Raw genomic sequence first — 5,913 nt, 5'->3', positions numbered from 1 at the left:
TTTAATGTTCCCAATGCGCATGCGCAGCATCATGTTTTACACATCTGTGTAATGTACGAATGTGTAAAAACACTAAACCATAGAGATAGTAGTACTAGAGGTCGCATAGTCAGAGTGGGGGTAATCCTATCGACCAAAGGACGCACTCATTTGAGTCCTTCCTTTCTCTCTCGTTTCGCGCATGCGTATAGCCGTATACTCTCGAGAGAGAGGATTGAAAGAAAGAATGAGGAACTGAAAGCTTAAGCGGGGAGCACAGACTTTTGCATAACGCATAACACATGAGGCATAAGAAATTAAACCAACCAGAGTTCTCTATTACATGGAAAGGAAAGAAACGGAGAACTTCGATTGGTACATATTCTTATGCATTACGTGTTATGCGTTATGCAAGAGTCTGTGCTCCCCGCTTTAGTATATGTTCTGTGGGCCTATATGAAACTTTCATTTCCTCGTTCTTTCTTTCAATCCTCTCTCTCGAGAGTATACGGCTATACGCATGCGCGAAACGAGAGAGAAAGGAAGGACTCAAATGAGTGCGTCCTTTGGTCGATAGGATTACCCCCACTCTGACTAAATGCTATTAGTACACTCGTTATACACTTGTTGTACTTATATCTGAAATTTAGTAAAAGTGAGACAATTTTTGTGCAGACCAGTAAACCGATAAGGAACAAGTCCCTCATATCCATTTTTGTTCGCACTTTATTTTTAATTATTCAAATACTCTTATTTTTAATTCAGATTAAAACATATGATAAGTTTTTTTAATTAAAAACAAAAATTATTTAACCTTCTATGGGCCGAATTTTTTCATGACTAAAAAAATTTAAATAACGTGAAATTAATAAATATCAAAATACAAATTAACAATGAATTCAGTAGTTTCAACGATTTTATTATAACGAATATGTTTCGTAAGTTTGAAATAACAATGGCTTACAACGTTTGCATTTGTGTGTATAAAAGCTTAAGTATGGAATTCCATAAAACAGTTTATACTTGGCATTAAACATAGATATACGTTGCGTTTCGAACATTTTATTTTTTTAATCCCTTTGCACCCTGGCTTTTTGCAGCGTCCCCTCTTATCCGAAAAAATTTGCCAATGTGCTATTTCATCTTTTGCACGTCTTCCACTGGAAATATTGCATTTAATCTCCTTAAATTTAATAAATTAATAAAATATCGATATACTAGTATTTGAAAGTTACATGAGCCCATAGAGGGTTAAAGTTAGTATTATTCTAAATTTACATAAATGACATAAGTTTAGACAACACAATAGCAATATCATTCTTACTAGGGCTGACAAAGGTAACGTGACAGTTGCAATGGATATTAATGACTATAAACAAAAAATGCTTTTTTTTACTAAATGACAAGAACACATATGAAATAATTCAAAAGGATCCTATCTGCATGTTGACCAGAAAGCTGAGGGATCTTTTGACAAGGTGGAAGAGAAAAGATTATATCTCACAGCAGATCTACAGCCAACTATATGTGAGTGATGGTATTCTTCCGGGGGGTTATGGTTTACCAAAGATCCATAAAGCTGAAATACCGCTCAGAATCATCGTGTCTGCTATTGATAGCACATTATATCCATTAGCTTCCTTTTTACACAAAATTATTTCCAAAGTGAGCTGTGATTCTCCTAGCTATGTTAAAAATAGTTTTCACTTAACAAGAATGGTAGATAACATTTCTCTCGATGACAATTATATTCTGATTTCATTGGATGTAGTTTCGCTTTTTACCAACATTCCCATAGACCTAGTTCTTGACAGTATTAATCGCAGATGGCCTTCTCTCTGCAAAAAAATTAATATTCCTAAAAACAAATTTATAATTTCTCTTAAATTAGTATTTAAATCGGCATTTTTTTCCTTTGACAATATTATCTATAGACAAAAATTTGGCATGCCGATGGGATCACCCCTGTCACCCGTTATTGCCGATATAGTACTGCAAGACTTGGAAAGGAAAACGTTGGATATTTTAAATTTCAACAAACCGCTCTATGTGAGATATGTGGACGACATCGCAATGGCAATTCTTTGTGATAAAACGTCTGAAGTTTTACATACGTTTAATTCTTTCCATCCACATTTGCAGTTCACAATGGAGATAGGTGGCTCCACATTGAATTATTTAGATATTACTTTGATCAAAAATAATAATAAGGTAGAATATGATTGATACCATAAATCCACTTTTTCCGGACGATATTTGAATTTCCTTTCCCAGCACCCACTTTCTCAGAAAAAGGGCACTGTTATGGGCATGGTGGATAGAGCCTTTTTACTGTCTGTGCCAAAATTTCACAAAAAGAATTTAATAAATGTAATTGAAACGCTACTTATGAATGACTATCCGTTGGATTTCATATTTAACATAATTAATTGTAGACTAAAATCTCTTGTACACAAAAAAACTTTCAAACAAAAAAATGACACAGAGACCGATAATGAAGACGAAAAGAAGATTTGGTTCACGATTCCATACCTAAATAAGATATCTGACAGATTCAGAGGTGTAGTTAAGAACCTTAATGTGAGGCTTGCATTTTTTAGTCTTAACAAACTTAGTTGTTTTTTTTTTTTTGTAATGGCGTCAAGAATGTTCTCGCTCGAGATGCCGGTTTTCACACACAAAATACCGAAAGTATCGAAAACCGTTCGCGGATATGATTTCACCGCGTACCTGGGCCCATAACCTGTGATGGGAACGGGTTTATCGGTAATTAATAGTGAGATTGTGTAAGAACAAAGATTGATTTATTGAGCAATATTACACATTGCTTTGCATGGGAAAGGAAGGCAGAGACTAACCGACACACGCAGAAAGCCGACGGACGAAAGAAAAAGCAATCTATAGTTGAACCGACGCGACATCTGTCGTGTTACGACCATAGCGAATATGAAAAGATAGTTTATACTTTAACACTTCCCCGTAAACTAATATGAATATTGAATACAAAAAAAAAAGGAATTAAAAGAACTTGACGAATACAAAAGTTCATTCACGAAGTCCTATTTTGGAGCACATGGATTTGAACTTTACTGAATTTAGAGGTTTTGTAAACATGTCTCCCAGTTGATCTTCCGAGCGTACATGTTCCACATCAATGTCACCTTCCTGATAACGTTCTCGAACAAAGTAGTAACGCACTGCTATGTGTTTTGACCTTTTATGGAACTCAGGATTCTTCACCAACTTGATTGCGCTGGCATTGTCGATAAACAAGGTCGGTGTTTCCTCTCTGTCACTAATTTCAGACAGCAATCTTGTGAGCCACATTAGCTCTTTAGCACCTTCGCTGGCGGCAACAAACTCAGCCTCAGTTGTAGAGAGAGCAACAGATTTCTGCAGTTGAGAAGTCCATGAAACAGCTGTGCCATTGAGGACGGTTACGAATCCATTAGTAGATCGTCGAGTGTTGACATCTCCTGCAAAATCTGCGTCTGAATAAGCACGCAGCCTATCAGCAATCGAAGTGTAGAGTAGACCAAAACCAGAAGTGCCACGTAGGTATCTGAGTATCCTTTTAACACGGCTCCAGTCAGATGTACTAGGGGCGGCCATTGCTCGAGCAGCTTTAGATACAGCGTACGCTATATCTGGACGAGTTGCGCAGGCCAAATACAGCAGCGATCCCACCACTGATCGATATTGATTTGAGCTTTCAAGAGAGACGTCAGACGATGAATTAGGTTGTTCAGTTTCCGCGGGTATTTTGACTGATTTACAGTCTGCCATTCCAAAACGCTGCAGAATTTTCTCGACGTATGCTCGCTGCGACAAAAAGAAACCAGAATCACGTTGCTCGATTTGCATGCCCAGGAATGATTCAAGCGATCCCACTGTAATCTTGAATTCTGAAGTTAGCAATCCTAAAAATGAATCGACTGTAGTCTGCGAAGATCCTGCTATAAGACCGTCGTCGACATAAATTGCGACCATCAGTTTTTCTCCCTCGTTTAGTCGGACGTAAATGCATGGATCGGCAGTCGATTGTAAAAATCCGTTCTTTCTCATGAATGAGTGGAACTTGCTGTTCCAGCACCGGGGAGACTGCTTGAGTCCATATAGAGACTTCTTCAGGCGACAGACACGACCAGTTCCGTCATCGAAACCTTGTGGTTGAGTCATGTAGATTTCTGCATCGATTTTTCCATACAGGAACGCAGTTTTGACGTCGAATTGACCCAGCACAAACTTCTCTTCAGCTGCGATTGCAATAAATGCTCGAATTGAGTCGTAACGAGCAACCGGGCTGAACGTTTCGTCATAGTCGAGTCCCGCGCGTTGAAAAATGCCACGAACAACCAAACGAGCACGGTATCGATCAACTGAACCGTCAGATTTGTGTTTCACTCGCAGAACCCAACGATTGTCGATAGCGCGCTTTCCCGGTGGCAATTTTACCAAGTCCCAGGTATTATTTTCTATGAAGGCATCCATTTCGTCGTTCATCGCGCGCTTCCACTTATCTGAATGCCGATTTTTCATAGCTTCACTGAAGTTTATTGGCTCCAAATCATCGTGGACCGCTTCTGTCGAACATTCCAAGGCAACCTTTTTCTCAGAGCGACGAGTTTGGTGACCCACTTGGTAGTCTCCTAACCTCACAGGTGGATGAATTGTACGAGCTGGGCGTTGTGCTGGAACCTGGGAAAGAGCCGGTTCCTTTGCAGAAATGTTTTCATCGTTGCCACTTTCAGGCGTGTCATCTGCGTCCTGAAAATCGTCATTTGGTTCTCTCTCGTCATCTGACTCTCCATGGTCGATGTCATCATTATCGTTTTGGCTGGCCTCAACGTTACGGTGAATTTTGAATTCAAGGTCGATTGTCTTGTTTGTTGTACAAAGTTTTTCTGGACGAAAATCGACGTCACGTGACTTCATAATGCGGTGCTTTGACGGTACCCATACCTTGTAACCATCTTTGTCGTTGACGTAGCCGACGAAGTGACCCAGAACAGCTTTAGGGTCAAATTTTGATCGGAACTGTTTTGGTACGTTCACGTAGCACTCTGTGCCAAAAATTCGCAAATGATCAAAACTGTCAAATTTCCTGCCTGTCCATAACTCGAACGGCGTTATCCCTGGAACACGCGACTTGCCTGTGCGGTTGATCAGGAATGTAGCCGTGTCACAGGCGTGAGCCCAAAACGATACTGACAGCCCACTGACAGTCAGCATCGAGCGTGCCAGTTCAACAACGTGACGATTCGATTGTTCCGCAACACCGTTCTGTTCAGGTGTGTACGGACACGATGGTCGAAACTCTATGCCGCGTTCGCACAACAGTTTCAGTACATCCTGACACTCGAATTCGGTACCGCAGTCCGAACGAAAAGTTTTCACTTTGTGTCCTGCGGTTTCGCACTCGTTCAAAAAGGTCATCAAATGTTCAGTCACTTCCGATTTGTGTTTCATAAAAAACACACGAACGAACCGAGAAAAGTCATCTTTAAAGGCCACATAAAACCGGAAACCGTGGATCGAATCGATTGTCATTGGTCCGTTCACATCTGCGTTGATAAGCTCACCTACGACGTTTGGGCGATCAAAACGCATGCGAAACGGTTTACGATGTGATTTTCCAAGAACACAACCGTCACAAAACGACGCAGCATCAGAGCACTTGACAGGAATATCGAAACGAGATAAAACTTCACGCACATGACGTTTGTCTTGATGTCCGAGTCTTTCATGCCAAGCTTGTAGTACGTCAGCTGATGTTGCAAGATTAGCTTGTACAATCACATCCGGAGCACGAACGCGTATGTTCATGACGTATACTGAACCGACAAGTTCGCCAGTCGCAACGAGTTTGTCGCAGCGCAGAACTTTCACTCCATCACGATCGAAGATGACGTCGTTGCCATAAGCAGCAGCCTG

Source organism: Trachymyrmex cornetzi, unplaced genomic scaffold, assembly GCF_001594075.2.
Source record: "Trachymyrmex cornetzi isolate Tcor2-1 unplaced genomic scaffold, Tcor1.1 scaffold387, whole genome shotgun sequence".
In the NCBI taxonomy this organism is placed as follows: domain Eukaryota; kingdom Metazoa; phylum Arthropoda; class Insecta; order Hymenoptera; family Formicidae; genus Trachymyrmex; species Trachymyrmex cornetzi.
The sequence above is the reverse complement of the archived record's forward strand: the minus strand, read 5'-3'. Positions refer to the sequence as shown.